Below are 27,002 nucleotides of genomic sequence, written 5' to 3' on the forward strand. Positions count from 1 at the left end.
TTTATTTATCCTGCTCACTATTCAAGACACAATTTAAACATGAAGACTGCTGACTTTTGAATTCTGGAAATTTCCAAGATGTCATGTTTCAAATATTCCTTCTATTTCAAATTTCATTCCTTCTATTTGTTTCTTGAAGATCAACTTTTAGATGTGGCTTGGGGCCTCACAATATATCCTCTTTATCCTAACCATTTCTACTTTACTTCTTTGTCATTCTGTGTGAATTTTTTACTACTGCCTTATATGTCATTAATTATTTATTTGCCTGTGCAAAACCTACATTTTATTACATCTAGTGAGTTTAAATTTTCCACCTATAGATATTAAGATACTATTCTAGTTTGAATGCAGAATAGATTTTTAAAAGATAATCATCCTAAGGTTACTGTTCTGAATTTGAGAAGTGTGCACCCCAGAATCCATGGAAAGAGACAATTTATTATAGTGTGTCAATTGTGTTATTTCATAACTAAGTAGATATGGCTTATCTTGCCTAACAAAACCTACTTTTGTTTATTCCTATGATACATTATAAGAATAATGTTTGGATAATGTTAGTAACTTTGATTATTCTTTTTCTTCAATGGTCTGAGTTTAAAGCTCTTTAAGGAGAGGAGACCTTTTGCGATTGTTTAAAAAGAACAGCAACAAAACAATTGTATTTTCAAAATAATACAGCAAGGATGTTTGGAGTCAGTTTTCTTTTTCTTTTTTTTGAGGTGTAATCTTGTCCTGTCGCTCAGGTTGGAGTGCAGTGGCACGACCTTGGCTCACTGCAACTTCTGCCTCCCAGGTTAAAGCAATTCTCCTACCTCAGCCTCCAAGTAGCTGGGAGTACAGGCGCCTGCCACCACGCCAGGCTAATTTTTGTATTTTTAGTAGAGATGGGGTTTCACCATCTTGGCCAGGCTGGTCTTGAACTCCTGACCTCGTGATCCACCTGCCTTGGCCTCCCAAAGTGCTGGGATTACAGGCGTGAACCACTGCGACTGTCTTATTTTTATTTTATTTTATTTTTTTACTTTTTTAAGACAGAGTCTTGCTCTGTCGCCAGGCTGGAGTACAGTGGCACCATCTCGGCTCACTGCAACCTCTGCCTTCCTGTTTCAAGCGATTCCCCTGCTTCAGCCTCTTAGAGTATCTGGGACTACAGGTGTGTGCCACCACGCCCGGCTAATTTTTTGTACTTTAGTACAGACAGGGTTTCACTATGTTGACCACTGTGGTCTCGATCTTCTGACTTTGTAATCCGCCCGCTTCAGCCTCCCAAAGTGCTGAGATTACAGGCGTGAGCCACCGTGCCCGGCCCAGTTTTCTTAATTCAATACATTAAGGAAGACTGAATAATGAGTACATTTTAAATATTTCAAATGCAAATAAAAAGCTAAACAGCCATTCTGTTGAATTTCTCCCAAATGATTTCAAAATCTATCCAAAACATGTAATGCTTTTGTCTAAAAAGAATTGTGTACAGGAAATGCTAAGAGATTAAAAATAGGGATCTTTAATGGAGAATATTTGGCATTGTAACATAGTGGTTGGTATGAAAGTTATAATAGTAAATTTTAAGTAAATTTAATTTTTATTACACATTGGGTGATTAAATGAGAGTGGTTTGAATGAGTTAGTTTATGATTAGCTCATTTTAATGTATTAATTATTGTCATCTGAACTGATTAGCTTATGGAAATGTTTTCCTTTCCCCTGGGGAGTATACACACATTTATTAAAGGAAACAAAAGCTAATGCCTAGTAAACCTTCTAATTAATATAATGCCTAATAAAACTTCTAATTAATACAGCATTTATACTTTTAAAATATAATTTACAATAGCAGTTAGAAAATGGATAACTAGGGGCTGGGCATAGTGCCTCATGCCTATAATCCCAGCACTTTGGGAGGCCAAGGTGGGAGGATTGCTTGAAGCCAGGAGTTCAAGACCAACCTGGCCAACATAGCAAGACCCCATCTTAAAAAAAAGAAAGTGAGTAATTAAAAAAACACAAATATCCTCTGTATTCTTGCAGACCATTAGAAACTCCCTCAGTCTTGAGTATCTGACATTATTGATCAGCCTTTAAATAAAGATATCAATTTTTGAATCCTGTTTCAAAATGTTAATCTGTTCTCAGGATTTCAAATTTTGTTTCTGATAATCAAAATCTACTTCCACAACCTAGTAACATTCAAAAATGTCCACTGCATATTTCCAATTGCATAAACAGCCATATTTTGGCTAATCAGTGGGCACTTTCTATATTAATATGCTTAAAGTTTATTCCAAAGGGGTGTTTATGGAAGCCTTAACTATGCCTGGAATACTGTCCTGGGTGCTGGGCTTATATAAATCATGAGGTGTATGGAGCTCAGAATTAATGATGAAGAGAGATCCATAAACAAATAGTTACAGATACGGTGTGATAAGGGCTGGGAACAGAGAAATGTATACAGTGTGCCCAGTGCCCAGAGATACTGGCTAATCCCCTGAGACTCTCCTCCCTACTTCCTCATTCTACTTATTGGAGCTCAAAACACTACAATCATTTTCAACTCACTCTTCCTATATCCCATATTATCAGATTAGTGCTTATTGAACCCAGGTCTACCATCTAAATCTATGTAGATTTTGCCCAAGTTACTTCATTTCTCTGGACCTCTTTTCTTCATCTGTACAATGGATAGTATCTTTAAGTAATTAAAAAGAATACATGTAGGTATAAAAAATAGTGCTCAGCATATAGCAAGTACATGTAGCTCAGTAAGTGTAGCTGCTGTAATAATAACTACCCGTTGTCTCTCTCCAACTCCCATGACATGTTTCTTATTAAAGCCTATACCATTCTTACTTTATTTTGTAGTTTTCTGTGTCTTCTCTCTATATTAAATCCTATGCTCCTTGAAGGCAAGGATTAAATCTTATTTATCTTCAGACATAATTTATGAACCAATTTTTTCTTGTTCTATGATTTGTCACCCAATAGGATTTGATAGGCTCCTGTTTGATTCACTGTTGATAGGACAAAAAGCACCAGAGCTCAATTAAAATGATACTTGATAGATACATGGTATCACTAAAATCCATGGAATTATGTATTATATGATCCCCAAAGAATCAGCTATTTCAAAATTAAAAATTATTACAAAGAGCTTCATATATCATGTTATATCATATATCACAAACCATAAAAATGTCAGAAGTAGCTCAATTTCACATTACTGTATTTCTTGATGGTGATCTATCTGGACAAGTAAGTCTTGCTGAATTTGAACATGGATAATAAAGCTCACACCCTAAGAAAATGTTTAAAATATGAAATAGAACTGGGGATGGTGGTGGAGAATTCATTGGGAGAATGCAGTTAGGGGATCTTTGAGTCTCAACAGTTTGCAATTCTTTTCACAGCATATAAATGATTTAGCGGTAACACAGAGTGGCCAGAGTAAATTATTTCCATTTATATCACTGCACAACCTATTATAAGTAACCAGATGAGATGCTGAATGATTATATTGTTATGATGTATGCTGATCTGATCTGAGTTTTTATTTTCTTTTTTTGTTTTGTTTTGATTTTCGATGCCTTGGATCCTTGCCCAATCAATCAGCTGAAGCTGGCTTGAACAATGACAATGTAACTTGCAAAAGCCAGTTCATCAAAACCCTCAGGATCATACAAACAAGGAAAAAAGAAAACCAAGGGGCTTCTCTTATTTGTCTTCTTGGCTATCTGTGTTCCATGGGAAGGACAGAAAATAACATGAACAGGATTTAAATGCTCAGTTTTGACAGGTTATTAAGATTCCAATCACAACCTGCCTACTCTCCCTGATCTAGCTAAGTCCAGAAAGGTGGCAGAATGTCTCTAAAGCAGCTACACACATACACACACATAAAACAAAAAATGCCAGAAAAGATGGAAGAGTAAGAAAATCAGGCGAACATGAATAATTTGGTAGAGCTGCGGAGCGGGGGAGGGTTTTAAACCAAGACACTTGCTAGCATGGCAGGGTATATTGGTCCAGCTGACTGGCATAAAATTCCCTGAAGAGAATTTAGATACTGGTAGCTCAAGTGCTGTCAATCTCATCTTGTTCTACCATATAATCAATAGCTCCAACTGAGACCTCTGTGGGAGGCCAGGTTCTTATCCTCTGAAATTAGAGCCCACCCTCTGTATGAGATTTCCTACCACAGGGCTAGCTCTGATGCAGGCAGTGGGGTACTGACTTGGACTTCTCTAAAGTCCTTTACAAACATTCTTCTAATGATGCAAATTTCACCATGATGGGCACAAGTCCTTGCCTCACACCCTTGTTTCCAAGGCTCTGTTATAATAAAGCATGGAGGCTTCTATGGTGAAGGACACTGGGGAATTACTGCAGGATATAGAACTAGGGAGTTTCAAGAATTACAGGAGACAGAGTACTCTGAAACTATGTAGACTAAAATATGTAAAAAATGAGTGTCTTTGATGTATCACAAGGATTGGCCAAACTATAGCTCATGGGCCAAATATGGCTACTGTCTGTTTCTGTAAATAAAGTTGTATTGGACCATAGCCTTGCTCACCTATTCATTTACACATTGTCTATGGCTGTCATAAGTGAGTGGCTGCAACAGACTGTATGGTCCCCAAAGCTTAAAACGTCAACTATTTATCCCTTTATAGAAAGAGTTGCTTATCCCTGATACAGAATAACTGAGCAAAATCACCTAAGCTTAGTTCTTTGCTCGGAAATAACAAGCATGCAGATGATTGTCTGACAGGCCTAAGAAAATAACTACAAAGGCCAGGTGCAGTGGCTCATGCCTGTAATCCCAGCACTTTGGGAGGCTGAGGTGGGCAGATCGCATGAGGTCAGGAGTTTGAGACCAGTCTGGTAAATATGATGAAACCCAGTCTCTAACAAAAATACCAAAATTAGCCAGGCATGGTGGCATGTGCCTGTAATCCCAGCTACTCGGGAGGCTGAGACAGGAGAATTGCTGGAACCAGGAGGCAGAGGTTGCAGTGAACTGAGATCGCACCACTGCACTCCAGCCTGGGCGACAGAGCAAGACTCCGTTTAAAAAAAACAACAACACTACACAAAAGTCATATGGCAACAAAACTCTCCAGGAAGGTACTTATTAGGATACCTGTTATAAGAGGCAGTATGTATTGTAGAATAAGCATCAACTGTGAACCTAGATTTGACCCATATTCCTGCTGTTTATTGGGCTGAACAAACCTTGCCTCAGAGTTATTATCAGGATTAAATATTATGATTTAATTCAGCAGTACCCAACCTTTTTGGCATCAGGGACCAGTTTTGTGGAAGACAGTTTTTCCCCGGATGCCAGGGGTCAGGGGGAATGTGATTTTGAGATGAAACTTCTACCTCAGATCATCAGGCATTAGATTCTCATAAGGAGCACACAACCTAGATCCCTCGTATGCAAAGTTTGCAATAGGGTTCGTGCTCCTGTGAGAATCTAATGTTGCTGCTGATCTGACAGGATGTGGAGCTCAGGTGGTAATGCTCACTCACCTGCTGATCGCCTCCTGCTGTGTGGCCCTGTTCCTAACAGGCCACAGACCAGTACCGGTCCTTGGCCTGAGGGTTGGGGACCCCTGATCTAACTGAGAATACTTACTACTCACTAAACTGTTGTGTTCTTCCTTCCAGTCTTTCTGTCTTCATCATTTCCGGCACTGATCTAAACACATCATAAGAACAAGACCTTGATATCTTTTGAATAACAAGTAGCACCTGTTTGGAACTGTATCTTGACTCTCACTGGTGCTTTTCCTTTGGTTGATGCAAAGCTTTCAAATCCTTTAGGGAGATGCCATTGTGAATATCTATGATAGTCTCCTCTGCCTTCAAAATCTTTGCCTTCTCTATAAAACCTGGAAAACACAGAAAAGAGGCCCCCATACATAAAAGGGAAGAAGAAATTATTTGTCACAATTAGATACAGGTTAAAATATCCATTCAGTACTTAATAATTATAGGTTATTATCAGTATTGGTCACATGATTAGATCAATACTTTACATTGAAACCACATGAAATTATTACTTTGGTGTCACCATCATCCATAATGATTGAATTCTACCAGTCAATATTAATAACTGCAAATGAATTCAATTAACAATCGCAGACATTGTCCAAAGCAATGGGTTATAAATTCAAAAAATTATTTTTGTTTGTTGAAAATATAAAAATGTATTTTATACTGAAAACAGTCTGATAATATTAATGTTATATTATTATTAAACATTAATAATAGCTAATACTCACCAAGCCCTTTTTGTGTGGCAGAGTCAAAGACTGCATATGTATCATCTTATTTAATCCACACAACAACCTAATGAGAAAGGTAAAATCATTACTCCCACTTTGTAATAACCTAAGACTTAGAGGAGTTAAAATGACAACTGAAACACATTATAGCATTTCACCAAAACAACACAGCATTTCACTGACAAATTATATAAATTGTCGGTGAAGAAAGAAAATGTTTAAAAAATACGAAGCTTGCTATTTCATTACTCAGTATCTCCTTGCTAAATGTTTGTATGTTGAGTCCTTTCTACAACTTAATCTTCAGGTAATTTGATTAAACATCATTTTCCATGATGATTAGGTAGCAGCAGTCAATGGCCTTTTCAGTTTCAATGCATGTTTTTTTTTTTTCTTTTTGAGACAGGGTCTCGATTTGTTGCCCACGCTGGAGTGCAGTGGATCAATCACAGCTCGTGGTAGCCTTAACTTCCCGGGTTAAAGTGATCCTCCCACTTTAGCCTCCTGAGTAGCCAGCACTACAGGCATGTGCCACCACACCTAATTTTTTTTTTCCCTTTTTTTATACAGGTGAGATCTTGCTCTGCTGCCCAGAATGGCCTTGAACTCCTGGCCTCAAGCAATCCTCTTGCCTTGGTCTCCCAAAGTGCTGGGATCACAGGTATGAGCCACTGCACCTAGTCTCAATGCAATTTTGATGATTTATTTATTTCATTTTCATTTTTATCAATATTTTTAAGTAGATGTTTTTGAAAGTCAAAATATCCTACAAATTATAACAGAAAATAGTAGTCCTTTGTTCCATTTCTTCTTACTTCCAACTTCTACTATCTAAAGTCAACTACTTTCAAATAGTTTAGCTGTTTCTTCTAGTATCTGTCTCTGTATTTCCGAATAACACGCTGGTCTTACAAAGTCTTGATTTTTTTCTATTTTAGGCACAACATCCTGACTTCTCAGAGTGGATTATGATTTAGTTATCTTATGCTTCCCCCACATTTTGTGCATGCCCACACACTTTTGAATCCTTGCAAAGAACTTATGAAGTAGGGTTTTTTGTTTTGTTTTGTTTTGTTTTGAGACAGGGTCTTGCTCTGTTGCCCAGGCTAGAGTGCAGTGGTGTGATCTCAGCTCACTGCAACCTCTGCCTCCCGGGTTCAAGCAATTCTCATGTCTCAGCTTCCTATGTAGCTGGGACTACAGGTGCATGTCACCACGCCTGGCTAATTTTTTGTATTTTTCATGGAGATTTTGCCACGTTGCCCAGGTTGGTCTTGAACTCCTAAGCTTCAGCGATCTACCCACCTTGGCCTTCCAAAGTGCTGGTATTACAGGTGTGAGCCACTGTGCCTGGCCTGAAGTAGGTATTATTATCTCTGTTTGACAGAAAAAACACAAAGACTCAGAGAAGTTATGTATCTCGTTCTAGATTAAGATTCAAAGCAGTTCTTACTCCAGGCTTCTCTTTGAATCAGATACTCTAACATGCTCCATTTCCCTGAAGATACTTTAACACCCCTCACTCTCATCAAGAAGAAAAATTTTTGTCAGACAACAAAACAGCCATTCTATGGTGACACTTTGTTCTACCAAACTTTGTTAAAAGTGGACCCCAGGAAAACTTGTAACCCCAAGATTATAACTAAATTGGGACTAAAATCCAGGATTTGAACATCCATCCAACTGGATTATACTTTATTACTTCTGCCACCTTGGCACTGGTCCCCATTTGGCCTTATCACCTCTGTCTTCCCTGTTCTGCTACCTTTTGCCTAACTTTCATTACTTCAAACACAGAATATTGTAAAGCCTCCCGAAAAGTTCTCCAAACCACATCCATACCACCTTAAGTAACACTACCAATCAATCTTCCTGAAACAGAGTTCCAACCTGCCATCCCTGTTAAAATCTTCTATGGATTTACACTTGACTCCAAATTAAATACAAGGGCTCAAGAGCGTCCATCCAATGGTTTAAACATTTATTGCTCTCAGAACTCAACCTCTAAATTACTATATTCTCTTTTTTTCCAAACACCCTCCTTTCTATTTTGCCATTATCTTTTTTCATCCCATTTCTTGCTCTGTCATTTCTGCTTTTAGAAGTACCCCAATTTCACTTTTCCTTGTTTTCCCAGTTAGAAATTTTTTATTCATTTTTTGAAACTTCCTTAGTTAATGCTTCTTTTAGATAACTGATACACAAATAATGGAAGACAGAATATAATGTTTTACTTCCTCTATGGGTGGTAAGTTCTACAAAGGTAGGGACAATGACTTGTTCATTTAATGTCACACACAGTGCTTAGCAGTGTCTTGAACAAGAATCCAATAGATGTTTACCGAATGAACAAACAAATTTAGGTTTAGGTTAGAAATCAAACATGGTTAGGGGCAAAATGAAATCCAAACAAAAAGTATATACAGAGGTCTCAAAATGTCTTTTCCCTAATCCTTTAAAATGACTTTTTATGTTGTATGTACATCCTGTTGAGTTCAAGATACTCTTTTTTTTTTTTTTTTTTGAGACGGAGTTTTGCTCTTGTTGCCCAGGCCGCAGTGCAATGGTGTGATCTTGGCTTACCGCAACATCCACCTCCTGGGTTCAAGTGATTCTCCTGTCTCAGCCTCCCAAGTAGCTGGGATTACAGGCATGTGCCACCATGCCTGGCTACTTTTGTATTTTTAGTAGAGATGGGGTTTCTCTATGTTGATTAGAGTGGCCTTGAACTCCCAACCTCAGGTGATCCGCCCGCCTCAGCCTCCCAAAGTGCTGGGATTACAGGTGTGAGCCAGCGCGCTCGGCCTAAGTTACTTCTTCATAAGTTTTAGAGAAAGCCAATTAAGATAAATAATAAGAAAAAGAAGATAGAAAGTAGGGTAGATTCAAGAATGATCTAAAAAATGGTCAGTAAAATAAAATTATAATGCTGCTCTAATTCTAGAACAATGGGAACACATTTATCATAAAAATTTCCATCAGACAAGATGGCTACTGTATGTCTTCTGCCACAGTTCTTTTAAAGGAGATCCCCGGAAAACTAACAGAGAAGGGCAGATATTGCCCCCCTGGGCTGAGTCAGAGAATGCCTCTGAAATAAGGAGAGAAGTGGGAATGTTATTTTCACTCAAATATCTTTGATTTCATCATTTGTGATTTTTTAAAAAAACCTGTTGAGAGTAAATGGACTCAAATCAGTAAGCACAAATATTTACAATTACTTATGTATACCTGTTTTTAAAAATAACAAAAAATATCTGAGAAAGGCAAATTTTGTGCCCAGCTATCAAAAGTTTGTTTTAAAAAACTATTCAGAGTGTCCTCTTCCCAATTCTCAATTTAAGAAAGTAAAAATATAATTCTATAATCTTGTAATTAGTGAAAAAAGATCCAAGGCTGGTAAATCAACATCTTCATGTAGTATAAAATCAACAATACACAGAAACAAAATAAATGAATATATTTTAATGAAGTATATCAAATAATTGAAACTGAGAAATTAATAATAGTACTTGAATTTTAAATTGTGATTGTCTTTCAAGAAGTCCAAAATACGTTACAGCCCTGGAGCCCAGCTCTTTACCATCATGGGACCAGGCAAGAACCAATCCATCTATACTCTGGATGTTGCCATGGGGTTGGATCTATGTAGTATCTGTTCAGGGATGCCAGTCTTCACAATCATCTGACAATTGTTATGAGGTTTCCCAACTTTAACTTCCTTGTTCCATCTGGTAGTACAATTAGGAATCTCTTGAAAGTGACACCAGGAAGTGCATTGTTGCATGCAAAGGGAGACAATTAAGTTACTTTCTCTTTCAGAAAAGTGAGTTCTAAGAGTTAGAAAGGACTTGGATAAATGGTGTACATGGAGAGGGAATTCCTTTTGAAAGGAAAAAGTGATTTTTTTTTCTATATTAGCATTGTAGGTTAGAAAGGTCCAAAGGAAAAAGCATATCCTACATCCTGAATTTTTCTAAATTGCATGGAGCAGAAAATGGATATCGGCCTACTTTTTATATGAAAATTAGTTGGTTGTTGGATTTAAGGTTTTTTTTTTCTTTTCTGAATTGGAAGTTACTATGACCATGATGCTGGCAAGAGCTAAAATATTTTCCCTGCCTTTCAAGGAATGCAGTTCAGGCAGTTATGTTCCTGGAAAGTTCCTTCTTGCCCTGGAGAAATTAGTTTTACTGTTGTTAAGATTTGGTTATCTAAGTCTCTATTTCTGTCTGTCTTTCTAACCATTCATCAAAGACTATTGTGAAAGAAGAGAACTTTTGGAGAAAGGAGTAAAAAGGGACATGGTAGGGAGGCAATGAAGACTAAAAAGGGAGAAAGAGAGGCCATCCCAAATATCCTGAAATAGCAGAGTGGTCTGAGTGTGGGTCACTGGCTGGGAGCTGCCAGGGAAAGGTCAAAGAAGGATCCAATCCTGAAGTGGCAAGGACAAATGCCCAGAACTTCCTTAAATCAGAATCTTGTCACCAAATTGTCCAGTCTTCAACTTGAACTTGCCAACTGGTCACCTTGCCACCTTGGGAGTGGCCGACCTGCCTGTGTTGCACTTTGCTCTGCCACCATTTGCCTACTCCATGAGGGCATCTCCCCACAGTAGCTCCCAGGAGGCTTTGGCTACCCAGAGGGCAGTGGAGGAAAATCTTTGGGCTGAGGTATTAGAAATGAACACACTCATTGAACTAGTTTCCTTTTATTAAATATAGCCAATCACTCAAGGAACCAAAAACATATAATGAAGAGTCAGCTAGATCAACAGATCAGTATAAAGAGCCCAGAGACAGACCCAAGCATGTGTGGGAACTTGGTGTTTGAAGGAAGCTACCTCACAAATTTTTGAGTGAAAGAACAGATTATTCAATAAGTGGTTTTAGACAACTGCCTGTTCATACAGAAAAAAATACAAATAGACTCCTTACCTCAGTGCCCACATAAAATATTTTTCAGATATTGGATTGATGACCTAAAGGGAAAAACAAACTCAAACTATTAAAGTTGCTTCAAGGTAAAGAAGGCTTTCTTAAATAAGATTAAACCATAAAATTGAAAATTAAAACATTTGACAACATAAGTGTTGGCAAAGGAAACAAAGCAGCAGCTCACTGAAAAGTAAATCTGCTTGGCCAATAAGCACATTCAAAAAAATATTTTCACTAGAAAAATAATAATGGGGAGGAGGTTCCAAGATGGCTGAATAGGAACAGCTCCAGTCTACAGCTCCCAGCTTGAGCAATGCAGAAGATGGCTGATTTCTGTATTTCCAACTGAGGTACTAGGTTCAACTCACTGGGGCTTGTTGGACAGTGGGTGCAGCCCACGGAGTATGAGCCGAAGCAGGGCAGGGCATCGCCTCACTCAGGAAGCAAAAGAGGTCGGGGAATTCCCTTTCCTAGCAAAGGGAAGCTGTGACAGACAACCCTTGGAAAATTAGGACACTCACACCCTAATACTGTGCTTTTCCAACGGTCATAGCAAACGGCATACCAGGAGAATATATCCCGCACCTGGCTCGGAGGGCCCACGCCCACGGAGCCTTGCTCACTGCTAGCACTGCAGTCTGAGATTGAACTGCAAAGTGGCAGTGAGGCTGAGGGAGGGGAGTCCGCCATTGCTGAGGCTTGAGTAGGTAAACAAAGTGCTGGGAAGCTCAAACTGCGTGGAGCCCACTGCAGCTCAAGGAGGCCTGCCTGCCTCTGTAGACTCCACCTCTGGGGGCAGGGCATAGCTGAACAAAAGGCAGCAGAAACTTCTGCAGACTTAAACGTCCCTGTCTGACAGCTTTGAAGAGAGTAGTGGTTCTCCCAGCATGGAGTTTGAGATCTGAGAACGGACAGACTGCCTCCTCAAGTGGGTCGCTGACCCCGGAGTAGCCTAACTGGGAGGCACCTCCCAGTAGGGGCCAACTGACACCTCATACAGCTAGGTGCCCCTCTGAGATGAAGCTTCCAGAGGAAGGATCAGGTAGCAACATTTGCTGTTCTGCAATATTTGCTGTTCTGCAGCCTCTGGTGGTGATATCCAGGCAACAGGGTCTGGAGTGGACCTCCAGCAAACTCCAACAGAACTGCAGCTGAGGGCTCTGACTGTTACAAGGAAAACTAACAAACAGAAAGGACATCCACACCAAAACCCCATCTGTACATCACCATCATCAAAGACCAAAGGTAGATAAAACCACAAAGATGGGGAGAAACCAGGGTAGAAAAGCTGAAAACTCTAAAAGTCAGATCACCTTTACTCCTCCAAAGGAAAACAGCTCCTCACCAGCAACAGAACAAAGCTGGACGGAGAATGACTTAGATGAGTTGAGAGAAGAAGGCTTCAGATGATCAGTAAAAACAAACTTCTCCCAGCTAAAGGAGGATGTTTGAACCCATTGCAAAGAAGCTAAAAACCTTGAAAAAAGATTAGATGAATGGCTAACTAGAATAAACAGCATAGAGAAGACCTTAAGTGACCTGATGGAGCTGAAAACCATGGCACGAGAACTACGTGATGCATGCACAAGCTTCGGTAGCCGATTTTATCAAGTGGAAGAAAGCGTATCAGTGATTGAAGATCAAATGAATGAAATGAAGCGAGAAGTTAAGAGAAAAAAAGAGTAAAAAGAAATGAATAAAGCCTCCAAGAAATATGGGACTGTGTGAAAAGACCAAATCTACGTCTGATTGGGGTACCTGAAAGTGATGGGGAGAATGGAACCAAGTTGGAAAATACTCTGCAGGATGTTATCCAGGAGAACTTCTCCAACCTAGCAAGGCAGGGCAACATTAAAATTCAGGAAATACAGAGAACACCACAAAGATACTCCTCGAGAAGAAGAACTCCAAGACATAACTGACAGATTCACCAAAGTTGAAATGAAGGAAAAAATGTTAAGGGCAGCCAGAGAGAAAGGTCGGGTTACCCACAAAGGGCAGCCCATCAGACTAACAGTGGATCTCTCGGCAGAAACTCTACAAGCCAGAAGAGAGTGGGGGCCAATATCAAACCTTCTTAAAGAAAAGAAATTTCAGTACAGAATTTCATATCCAGCCAAACTGAGCTTCATAAGTGAAGGAGAAAAAAAATCCTTTATAGACAAGCAAATGCTGAGAGATTTTGTCACCACCAGGCCTGCCTTACAAGAGCTCCTGAAGGAAGCACTTAACATGGAAAGGAACAACTGATACCAGCCACTGCAAAAACATGCCAAATTGTAAAGACCATCAATGCTAGGAAGAAACTGCATCAACTAATGAGCAAAATAACCAGTTAACATCATCATGACGGGATCAAATTCACACATCACAATATTAACCTTAAGTGTAAATGGGTGAAATGCCCCAATTAAAACACACAGACTGGCAAATTGGATAAAGAGTCAAGACCCATCAGTGTGGTGTATTCAGGAGACCCATCTCACATGCAGGGACACACATAGGCTCAAAATAAAGGGATGGAGGAAGATCTACCAAGCGAATGCAAAACAAAAAAAAGCAGGGGTTGCAATCCTAGTCTCTGATAAAAAAGACTTTAAACTAACAAATATCAAAAGAGACAAAGAAGGTCATTACATAATGGTAAAGGGATCAATTCATCAGGAAGAGTTAACTATCCTAAATATATATGCACCCAATACAGGAGCACCCAGATGCATAAAGCAACTCCTTACAGACCTACAAAGAGACTTAGACTCCCACACAATAATAATGGGAGACTTTAACACCCCACTGTCAACAATAGACAGATCAATGAGACAGAAAGTTAACAAGGATATCCAGCAACTGAACTCAGCTCTGCACCAAGTGACCTAATAGACGTCTACAGAACTCTCCACCCCAAATCAACAAAATATACATTCTTCTCAGCACCACATCATACTTATTCCAAAATTGACCACATTGTTGGAAGTAAAGCACTCCTCAGCAAATGTAAAAGAACAGAAATTATAACATACTGTCTCTCAGACCACAGTGCAATCAAACTAGAACTCAGGATTAAGAAACCCACTAAAAACCACTCAACTATGGAAACTGAAAAAACTGCTACTGAATGACTACTGGGTACATAACGAAATGAAGGCAGAAATAAAGATGTTCTTTGAAACCAATGAGGATAAAGACACAACATACCAGAATCTCTGGGACACATTTAAAGCAGTGTGTAGAAGGAAATTTATAGCACTAAATGTCCACAAGAGAAAGCAGGAAAGATCTAAAATAGACACCCTAACATCACAATTAAAAGAACTAGAGAAGCAAGAGCAAACACATTCAAAAGCTAGCAGAAGGCAAGAACTGAAGGAGATAGAGACACAAAAAGCCCTTCAAAAAATCAATGAATCCAGGAGCTGGTTTTTTGAAAAGATCAACAAAATTGACAGACCACTAGCAAGACTAATAAAGAAGAAAAGAGGGAAGAATCAAATAGACACAATAAAAAATGTTAAAGGGATATCACCACCAATCCCACAGAAATACAAACTACCATCACAGAATACCATAAACACCTCTATGCAAATAAACTAGAAAATCTAGGAGAAATGGATAAATTCCTGGACCCATACACCCTCCCAAGACTAAATCAGGAAGAAGTGGAATCCATGAATAGACCAATAACAGGCTCTGAAATTGAGGCAATAATTAATAGCCTACTAACCAAAAAAAGTCCAGGACCAGATGGATTCACAGCCGAATTCTACCAGAGGTACAAAGAGGAGCTGGTACCAGTCCTTCTGAAACTGTTCTAATCAACAGAAAAAGAGGGAATTGTCCCTAACTCCTTTTATGAGGCCAACATCATCCTGATACCAAAGCTTGGCAGAGACACAACAAAAAAAGAGAATTTTAGACCAATATCCCTTATGAACATCGATGCAAAAATCCTCAATAAAATGCTGGCAAACTGAATCCAGCAGTACATCAAAAAGCTTATCCACCATGATCAAGTTGGCTTCATCCCTGGGATGCAAGAGTGGTTCAACATACGCAAATCAATAAACGTAATCCATCACATAAACAGAACAAATGACAAAAACCACATGATTATCTCAATAGATGCAGAAAAGGCCTTCTACAAAATTCAACAGCCCTTCATGCTAAAAACTCTCAATAAACTATGTATTGATGGAACATATCTCAAAATAATGAGAGCTATTTATGACAAACTCACAGCCAATATCATACTGAATGGGCAAAAACTGGAAGCATTCCCTTTGAAAACCAGCACAAGACAAGGATGCCCTCTCTCCCCACTCCTATTCAACATAGTGTTGGAAGTTCTGGCCAGGGCAATAGGCAAGAGAAAGAAACAAAGGGTATTCCATTAGGAAAAGAGGAAGTCAAATTGTCCCTGTTTGCAGATGAGATGATTGTATATCTAGAAAGCCCCATTGTTTCAGCCCAAAAGCTCCTTAAGCTGATAAACAACTTCAGCAAAGTCTCAGGATACAAAATCAATGTGCAAAAATCATAAGCATCCCTATACACCAACAACAGACAAACAGAGAGCCAAATCATGAGTGAACTTCCATTCACAATTGCCACAAAGAGAATAAAATACCTAGGAATACAACTCACAAGGAATGTGAGGGACCTCTTCAAGGAGAACTACAAACCACTGCTCAACAAAATACAAGAGGACACAAACAAATGAACAAACACTCCATGCTCATGGATAGGAACAATCAATATTGTGAAAATGCCCATACTGCTCAAGGTAATTTATAGATTCTATGCCATCCACATCAAACTACCAATGACTTTCTTCACAGAATTGGAAAAAAACTACCTTAAAGTTCACATGGAACCAAAAAAAGAGGCTGCATTGCCAAGACAATCCTGAGCCAAAAGAACAAAGCTGGAGGCATCACACTACCTGCCTTCAAACTATACTACATGGCTACAGTAACCAAAACAGCTTGGTACTGGTACCAAAACAGAGATATAGACCAATGGAACAGAACAGAGCCCTCAGAAATAATACCACACGTCTACAACCATCTGATCTTTGACAAACCTGACAAAAACAAGAAATGGGAAAAGGATTCCCTATTTAATAAATGGCACTGGGAAAACTGGCTAGCCATATGTAGAAAGCTGAAACTGGATCCCTTCCTTACATCTTATACAAAAATTAATTCAAGACGGATTAGAGACTTAAATGTTAGACCTAAAACCATAAAAACCCTAGAAGAAAACCTAGGCAATACTGTTCAGGACATAAGCATGGGCAAGGCCTTCATGATTACAACACCAAAAGCAATGGCAACTAAAGCCAAAATTGACAAATGGGATCTAATTAAACTAAAGAGCTTCTGCACAGCAAAAGAAACTTTCGTCAGAGTGAACAGGCAACCTACAGAATGGGAGAAAAATTTTACAATCTACCCATCTGACAAAGGGCCAATATCCAGAACCAAGAACTTAAACAAATTTACAAGGAAAAATCAAACAACCCCATCAAAAAGTGGGCAAAGGACATGAACAGACATTTCTCAAAAGAAGACATTTATACAGCCAACAGACACATGAAAAAATGCTCATCACTAGCCATCAGAGAAATTCAAATCAAAACCACCATGAGATACTATCTCACACCAGTTAGAATGGTGATCATTAAAAAGTCAGGAAACAACAGGTGCTGGAAAGGATGTGGAGAAATAGGAATGCTTTTACACTGTTGGTGGGACTGTAAACTAGTTCAACCATTGTGGAAGACAGTGTAGTGATTTCTCAAGGATGTAGAGGCAGAAATACCATTTGACCCAGCTATCCCATTAGTGGGCATACACCCAAAGAATTATAAATTATGCTGCTATAAAGACACATGCACACGTATGTTTATTGCAGCACCATTCACAATAGCAAAGACTTGGAACCAACCCAAATGTCCATTAATGAGAGACTGAATTAAGAAAATGTGGCACATATACACCATGGAATACTATGTAGCCACAAAAAAGGATGAGTTCATGTCCTTTGTAGGGACATGGATGAAGCGGGAAACCATCATTCTGAGCAAACTATCACAAGGACAGAAAACCAAACACTGCATGTTCTCACTCATAGGTGTGAATTGAACAATAAGAACACCTGGACACAGGGTGGGGAACATCACACACTGGGGCCTGTCTTGGGGTGGGGAAGGGGGGAAGGATAGCATTAGCAGATATACCTAATATAAACGACGAGTTAACGGGTACAGCACACCAACATGGTAAATGTATACATATGTAAGAAACCTGCACGTTGTGCACATGTACCCTAGAATTTAAAGTATAATAATAAAAAAAAGAAAATAATCCAAAAATCCACAAAAAGGGAAAATTATGTTGAATTTTATACTGCAATGAAAAAGAATAAACTATCAGATGGGTAAGTCCAAAAAAATTAAACATTAAAAGCAAGAAGCAAAATAATAGAGGATACATAATATTTTAATATATACCAAGTAATCTATGTATTGCTTATGTATGTACCTATAAATGTATGTTAAGATATGAAAAATGAGGCTGGGCGTGGTCGCTCACGCTTGTAATCCCAGCACTTTGGAAGGCCGAGGTGGGCGGATCACGAGGTCAGGAGATTGAGACCATGGTGAAACCCTGTCTCTACTAAAAATACAAAAAAATTAGCCAGGCGTGGTGGCAGGCGCCTGTGGTCCCAGTGACTCCGAGAGGCTGAGGCAGGAGAATGGCGTGACCCCGAGAGGCGGAGCTTGCAGTGAGCTGAGATCGCGCCACTGCACTCCAGCCTGGGTGACAGAAGGAGACTCCGTCTCAAAAACAAACAAATAAACAAAAAAAGAAAAATGAATTTGAGGCATAGATTGAAACAAATTCTAAGGTCGGGCATGGTGCTTCATGCTTGTAATCCCAGCAGTTTGGGAGGCCGAGGCAGGTGGATCACCTGAGGTCAGGAGTGCGAGACTAGCCTGGCCAACATGGCGAAACCCTGTCTCTACTAAAAGAATACAAAAATCAGCCAGATATGGTGGTGGGCGCCTGTAATCTCTGCTACTTGGGAGGCTGAGGCAAGAGAATCGCTTGAACTCGGAAGGCAGAGGTTGCAGTGAGCTGAGATCACGCCATTGCACTCCAGCCTGGATGACAAGAGCAAAACTCAAAAACAAAAACAAAACAAAAACAAAAACTCAACAACAAAATCTAGTAGTTGCCTCGGGAAACTGAAGAGAGCAGAACTGGACAGAAGAATGGTGGTTATGAGGACTTTAGCTTTATGTGTAATATTTTATTTTTTAGTGTAGAATGTGATTGGTGTATTATTCTTTGTACTTTTCTATATTTTAACATTTATTTCCCAAAAGTCTAATATGCCACTTTGAGAGATGTTCCCTTTTGACTTCCTAATGTTTTGATATAGACAGTTCCTATTACAGGAAGAAGAAACATACATTATAAAGTGTATGTAAGATTCTCTGCTACTAAAACTGTTTTATGGCAAAAAATTTTTAAATTTTATTTTTGAAAGCAATTATATTCTTACATTATATGTATTTATTTATTATCCTATGTGAATAGGATAATAAAATTAAAGAGTCTTTGTTCTGAAGGGGGACCTCAGAGATCATTACAGAATAACCGCTTCATTTTACAGATGAGAAAACGAAAGCACAGAGACTGGCTGAAGGTCACGCAGCTCATTAGTAATCCAGTCAGGATGAAAACTCCAAGACCACACTGGAATGTTATATAAACTATCTTTTCCCAACTGTCATCTTTATTCATTCTTCCTCACCTTCCTCCCTACACACACCCATGTTATAGTCAGCGTGGGTGTTATTTATGTATATCTATTATCCTCATGGAACATGAAGTTTTACTCCTGCAAGTCCAAGACCAAGTCTGATTTATCTTTGTAGTTTCGCACATAGTAGGTGATCAATAAATATTTGTTAAATATTCTACCTCAGTTATTATCTTTATGGTATTGCCAGCTTGGCATGAAGGACAATATATTCAAAGGAATTTAGCACTTAGATTTGTTATAACTCTAATAATAGAGTAATAAAACTATTTAATATCTAATCTTCATTTTAGAGATAACTCGATTCAGGGAGCTGAGCCATAACGTCTCTGCCATGTTGTTTGATATATACATTATAGGAAAGACATATCTTTAACAGCTGAGCTTGCCTTATCACCCTAATGGTGTATGACTCAGTAGAGCACAGGCAGGGTTTTCCTAGAGGGGTGAACGTGAGTGCCCCTCAGTTCTCTCAAGCATCATCTTAATCTTGAATTTCTCAACATTTAGCTCCTGCAGCTGAAGCATGTTTAAAAGATTTTCACTCACGCTGTTTTGCCATCGTGATAGAGTTTATTCACCAGCTGGGATTTTCATGTGTTCCGTAGCTTCCTATGGTTTTTCATTGGGTTTGGGTCTCTCTCTGCTTTCCTCATATTAGTAATGATTCTGGAATAATGGAAAAGGGCTCAATTCGAGCTTCATAGCAATTTAAATATCACTTTTTATAGTTTTCTCCCTCACATTTCTACAGCATCCTGTCTACTAATATTAACACCCCAGCTTGAGGCAGGCACAGACCAATTTGCCTTTATGGATTCTTTGACCCCTAAAAGTCCTTGCTGTTTCTGAGCTCTTCCAACATGAGCCTGGAATTAGCCCCACAAACCTATATCTACTTATCCCCTACAAAGGCAAGTAAGAACTAAGGCAGCCTTTTTCTCTTCTCTCACAGCAAACTGCATAAATTTTAAATGTACACACATCCTTGCTTGCTTTTAGTAATTCAAATAGCAAATCTGCTCAGAGAACATGTGAAGTAGATTTGATTTTTTATTGAGTGATAACATGAAACTCATGGAATGAACCTAATATGAACTTACTGAAATCACTGTGGTTGACATACATGAAAAAAACTTGGATTCCTAGTGAGGTCTTCATGGAGTCAAAGTTATGTTTTTAACATGTTTAAATACTAATTTTGTTCAGGGGATGACCAGAAAATAGTATTTGTTTCTTACTGAATTTGGAAAAAGCATTTAAAAGAGCATTTTATATTGAATACTTTCCTCTATCTTCTCAGCACTAAATGAATGACTAATTAAATCTGTTATATGAAAACATCATAGCAGATGGTCCTTCCCATTAATAAGTATGTAATGAAACAATAAACATGCTGAAGAGAAAGACATGAGAAATTGCAGATCAGTTGTGCAGTGAGTAATTTATCTCAGGACACAGGGGTCAACCAATGGGAAAGCTGTTGTGAGAGTGAACATTCCCCTCTTCTTTCTCCATCCTGCTGGCCACCTATTAATGCTGCAAATGATCTATTCAAATTACTGAGTCTTCAGCGCGAAGTGTCCCAGAAACATACTCTACAACGCACACAGATAAAGCTAAAAAGGGCAAACTCATTTATGAATACATAAACAAAAGTTATAATGTTCTAACAAATGGAATCCAGCAATGTATCACAATAATAATGCAGTAAGACCAGGAAGGGTTTGTTCCGGGAATGAAAGAGTATTTCAATATTAGAAAATCTGTCAACATAATTCATTACATTACCAAAATTATTACATCTGTAGATGTTGAAAAGGCATTTAATACAATTCCAAAGTTATTCTTAATAAGTACAAGGAATCCATTTAGCTATAATGAAGGCAATTTCCAGAAACCAAAAGAAAATTTCATTCTTAACAAAATCCTAAGACCATTTCAATTAAAATCAGAAACAATTTGGGAAGGGTCACTAATACTAATTGTTACTTTAATGTTGTCTTGGAGCTTATAATAATAATAAATATTTATTATTTATTAATAATAGTGTTATTAGTGACTGCAGGAAAGGCATGGGAAAGAAACTACAAAGACAGGTGTGCTGGATTGTTCTAATGTTAATGAAGTTACAATGGGAACTGTGTTTTTCAGAAATCTTTTCTTTCATGGTTTTGTGCAAGAATTGACAAAAATCAGAGGTCACATGAGACTTGGGAAGCAAAAACAGCCATTATCTTTGAAGATTTTCCTAGTCAGATACAATGAAGGATGGATGCAGAAGTGGCCAGTAAATTCATTTGTCATTGTTTTCCCCACTCCATGTCCAGCTCTACTTCCCAACTGCTAGATCTGCTGACCAAAAGTAGCCCCAGGTCCTCCACCAGTTACCTGACTGATGGCTCCACAAGTGGGAGCTATGCAGAGGTACCAGCTTTCCAGAAACTTTTCTGCCATGTCCTCTTTATGTTTTCTCTCTGGCACCAGATTTCTAAGAACATATCTTGAAGAGGGCTTGTTAATGACTTCTCTCTAATCCTCCAACTCCCCATTTTGAATCCTTACTTCCGAACATCTCTCACAATTATGTAAGGTATTTTTTCTACAATTAAACCCTATTTCATGATATTAGTTGTTCTGCTTCCCTGACTAAAACCCTTAATAATAGAATCAGTAAAATAATTGGTTAACAGGGCTGGATATAAGATAAATATTTAAAAAATATGTTTTTTTTTTTGTATTTTAGCAATATGAAGCTAGAAACAAAATGAAAATAATAGAATTTTTTCCACAACAGTGACAAAAACCATAAAATAACAAGAATAAAGTTACAAAGAAGGGCATAGGATTATATGAAGAAAAGTATAAAATCTTACTGAAGGACATAAAATAAGATCTAAGTAATTGAAAAGGCATTTCATGTTCTTGGACAGGGAGATCAAAGATGATAAGATGTTAATTCTCCAAATTAATGTAAAAGAAAGTGCATTTCCAATTAGGATCCTAACAGAATTTTTAAAAAGTAAGTTTTTGTTATCTTAAAATTTATACGTAAGAATAAATGTCCTATGATATGAAAAAGAACAATGTATGTGTGTGAGGATTCTTAATTTACTGTATGTATGAACATATACAGTTTTTGTAATCATATCAATATGGTATCAGCATAAGATAGATTATATGATAGAAAATTCAGAAATAGATTGTAATATGTGTGAGAATTCAGCATGTGAAAAAATTGGTAGCTCAGCTTTGTGGGGAAAGTAAAGTATAATTGACTTAAGCAATAGTGCTTGCATTCATAGTTAATATATGGATCCATGAACATAAAGAAAAATTCAGAAGAATGCATAAGTTTGTTAATACAAATTGTCTAGAGGGTGGGTGTGGGATATAAGGCAGGAATTGGGGTAGAAAGGACAAAAAGAAAAATAATAAATTGTAAAGCAAACTTAGAATGTATGATGTATACCATGAAAGTAAATTTATATTTTAGTGTGATGTGTGTAAGCATATATAGAGAAATGGATGTGGGCAAGGAGAGAGATCTGTTGACGTCTAAGAATATGCACAATCTATCAGTGAAAAAAACAAGTTGAAGAGTACATGTACAATTTGATTCTGAGTAGATAAAAAGACACCAATGCACTGTATTGGTCAGGGTTTGATCAGAGAAGTAGGAATTCAAGGAGTCATATAGAATAAGGAATTTATTATAGAGCCTTGACCTTATGCAATGGTGGAAGGTAGTTAAACAGCTTCTGTATAGCTGTTGCTTTAGCACTGGGAATTAGGCCTAACGTCTCCAGGGCAGGCAGCTGGGAAGGAAAGATGGACAGGAAATGACATGCCATTCCAAGGACATATTAGAACCCTTAAGGTCAAGTGGGAACCTAGGTAGCTCTTTTATTTCCTTCAAACCTCCAGCTTTTATGATGTGGGTGTCCTGCAGGAGAAGCTGATGCCCTTGGTCATGGAGCAGAACCTGAATAGGAGTAGGAGAAGCTGGAAGAGGAAATCCTGTGGCAGCTGGAGAATCTGTGGGCCCAGATGCGACCTGATGCCAACCAGGTGAGCCAGCACATCCGCAATGTGTGTAAGCTTCTACAACACCTGAATTTATTTCAACCTTCCCAATCTAATCATACCTGGTGCTTTATTTTACCTTTCAAATCTCAGGCAAATTTGTTTCGTGGCCAATCCTAGCCCAGAACCATTCAGGGAAGGGAATTCTGGAGAGAGAAATTCTGGGAAACACAGCTATCACATACACACATGCAAATAAATGAGACCCCTATGTAAGTGTATGCATACCTTTATGTTGGTATGGATAAAAAGAAATGCACAGAAGGATACAGCCCAACTGTGAAGTCTGGTTTCATTAGAAGGAGATGGTAGTAGAGGGATATGACCAGGGTTATGAATAAAAAGGTAGATGATCAGTCTTGCCAGGATACAACTTATTTTATTGTTTCCATTTGTTATAAGCAATTACTATTTTAGTAATTTAAAAATATTGAATGAATTAAAAATACCAAAAACCAAAATGAATTCACACAGGCCTTCAATTCTTTCCGATTTTTTATCATATTATAGTTGTTCTTGTGCTCACATCCCATCTCTGCCAGTTACTACTTGTGTGACTTCGAACAAGTTATTTAATTTCTCTACTGGACACAGTAATAAGAATGAAAACACCTGGCTTGTACAGTTACTGTATAAATTAAATTAGATGCACAAAATGCCTAGAATTGTGCTTTGCAAACAGTAAGTGCTCAATAACATTAGTCATCACTATCATTATTTTCATTATTTCTATCATTATTAATATATCTAAGTGGAAATCACTCTCCTCCTTCTCATACCCTATCAACTCAATTCTGTCCTGTCAAATCAAGAAGAAAAGGAGAAGGAAAAGAAAGGAATCTGATTTAAACAGAGATGCCCCAAAAGGTTGTCACTAGCCCATGGGCCAGTGAGTTGTAACCCTAGGTAGTCATTAAAAGGATGTCGATGACAAATAGATGCAAGGTCAAGCAATGTAATGATTACCTAGAAAAAGCCTGGGAGTGAGACAGTCAATTTAGCTGTGTGAGTGTGTTTGTGAAGGTGTGCATGTGTGTTCTCATGTGTTAGCACAAATAAGTTTGTGTATAAATTGCAAGTAAACAATACAAGAACTGAGAATAAATGCACATTAGGAAAGGTTTATAAATGCCTGCAAATGTGAGGTCAGTGTACCATATATAATCTTACATATTCTGATCCACATATATGAGTTAAAAGAAGGGACTGCCAGAATCCTCATTTACACACCCTGAGTCCTACAATTTATTTCACTCTATTTGATGCTGGCAGGGAAGCATTTATTTATTTAAAATTACTCAGAATACAGCACAAAGAGCTATTCTGTAGGTATAAACTATTCCGTAGGCATGAAACGTGTCTAAGCTGGAAAAAAAAAAAAATCCCCCTCCTGTACTTTGACATATCGTGACCACAGTGAAGGCAACATGAGGCTTCTTTTGTTTCTAGATGCTGCAGGAGGAAATGAAACAATGGGGCAGGAACATGGTTTTTAATCTTTTTTTTCTATGGGGGCACACGTGGCTGACTAATGTTCCCTATCACAATGCTCTTCTAAACCCAATTTCCAGCATACTGGCCATTACTTCATCTCATTCACTGCCACCCAAGAGAGCATTTCAGGATACAAATGAGTGAGACTGACATTGGAAGAGGATAACCTTGGAGACATTCTATTTTTTAATTAAAAATGTAATACATGAGTATATTCTCATTGTAAAAGACTGAAATAGGAAAATATATAGAATACACTCCTGTACCAGCTCCTCTACACCCAAACTCCTACTCTCCACAGAGAAGTTAATAAATTATTAACAATTTGGTGTGCATCTTAAATTTGCACTTCCATTTATTTATATGTATGCATGTGTTTATATATCTAAAAACAAATGTGTGTATAAATATGCATATGCATGCATAGTATGTTTTTTCCATAAATAAAATTATAGTTTAGATGTTTTCTGGTGACTTGTTTAATTTCCACTTAACATTACAACATAAGATATCTTTCCATATAAGTACATACAGCCCATCTTATTTTTATAACATCTGCATAGTATTGTATCACATAAATATATAATATTTAAATTCAACCTCTTCCAAATTGGTGGATATTTAGGCTGTTTCTTTTTTATTATCAAAATAACATTACACAAAACATACTTGCTTATCTTTGTACATGTCTCCTTGTGTACGAATGTTTTAATTTTTACTTAATTTGTTTAGAGACAAGGTCTTACTCTGTCACCCAGGCTAGAGTGCAGTGGTGCAATCATAGCTCACCGTAATGTGGAACTCCTGGGCTCAAGCAATCCTAACACCTAGCCTCCTGAGAAGACAGGACTACAGGTATGCACTATCTTGCTCAGCTAATTAAACAATTTTTTTTTGTAGAGATAGAGGTCTCACTCTGTTGCCCAGGTTGGTCTCAAACTCCTGGCCTCAAGCAATCCTCCCACCTAGGCCTCCCAAAATGCTGGGATTACAGAGGGGAGCCACTGTGCCCAGACCAAATATATTTGTTAAGAAAAGATACCTAGTAGCCGCATTGCTGGATCACATTTTAGTTCTTTTAGCATTTAATTCAATGCAAAATGTGCTGAAAATTTGTACCAATTTATACTCTTACCAGTGGCATATTTTTTTTTCTTTCAAAAAATGTTTTTTCAGCAGCTACTTACCTACCTACTACCTATTTAACATGGTGGAGGAAAATAAAGCAGGTTGAGAGGTATTGGAAGTAATGGGGTGGGTTGCATATTTAAATTAGGTGGTACAAGTATTATACTTGTACATTATACCAAAAAAAGCTTGGAGGAAGTATTGGAGTTAGCCACCCCACTATCTGAGGGAAGAGGATTCAAGGTAGAGGAAACAGCAAATCAAAGTATATAAGGGTGGAGAGAGAGCTAGTGTGTACTAGCAAGGTGGCTAGTGTGGCAAGACGGGAGTGAACAAGGGTGAAAATGGAATAGATAGGTAATGGGTGTATGAGAGTGTACTTGTTTCCTCAGGTTCTTGCTAATACTGAGAATTATCAATCTAAAGTACTGGCCATTCAACTGGCAAATCTCACTCCTTTTTTTCAATTTGCTTTCTGTCTGATTACTAATGAGATGAAGAATATTTTCACATGAGTCTTGAACATTTTATTTCTTATTTAATATTATTCTGTATTTGTCTCTATCTTTTTATCATTTTTGATTGAATTTTTCTCTACTGATTTTTAGGACCTCTTTACATGTTGTGGTTATGAACACTTTTTCAGTTATACATGTTGCAAATATCTTCTCCCACCTTATGTTACCATTTGTGAAATCCAACCTATACATTTCTTCACTTACGACTTCTGGGTATTGTTTTTAACTTAAGAAGGTCCTCCCTACTATAAAATAGAGAAATATTCCTCTCTTCTCTTCTGATAGTTTTGTAAATTTTTTGTCTTTAGGTTTATCTCTGTAATCAATTTGGAATTTATATTCGTGAACATTATAGTTAGGGTCTAACCATATACATAATATTTGTATATATATCATTTCTTACTCATTTTGCTGATTTCAAATATACCACATATTAAAATTTTATATATATTAATGTTTCTGAATCATCTATTTTTCTATTTTGCTGTTCATACCATGCTGTTTCAATTATTAAAGCTTTATAATATATTTATATTTCTGATATGGATCTCATTATCTTTTAAAAAGTATTCCTGGATATCCTATTTTGGATGAATCTGAGAATTAGATTATTAGGTTCCACTTTATGGGATTTTGTTTAAATGTGTAGATTAAGTTGAGGAGAATTAATACCGGTGAAATATTGAGTGTTTCCATCTAGGGAATAGATAGAGTAT

The 27,002-nt window shown here is 37.8% G+C and overlaps 1 long non-coding RNA gene across 1 annotated transcript in view; it reads right to left on the reverse strand.

Annotated features, from left to right (window-relative positions):
* LOC103880538 overlaps positions 1 to 27,002 on the reverse strand; it is a 230,711-nt gene that overhangs the window by 18,518 nt on the left and 185,191 nt on the right. Inside the window, exons 6-7 of the long non-coding RNA XR_004179647.1 lie at positions 6,291 to 6,357; positions 5,758 to 5,897 (exon numbers count right to left, since the gene is read on the reverse strand). This is a non-coding gene — a long non-coding RNA (uncharacterized LOC103880538). The remainder of the gene's footprint in view (positions 1 to 5,757; positions 5,898 to 6,290; positions 6,358 to 27,002) is intronic.

The sequence above is a fragment of the Papio anubis genome, chromosome 18, assembly GCF_008728515.1.
Source record: "Papio anubis isolate 15944 chromosome 18, Panubis1.0, whole genome shotgun sequence".
Taxonomy (NCBI): domain Eukaryota; kingdom Metazoa; phylum Chordata; class Mammalia; order Primates; family Cercopithecidae; genus Papio; species Papio anubis.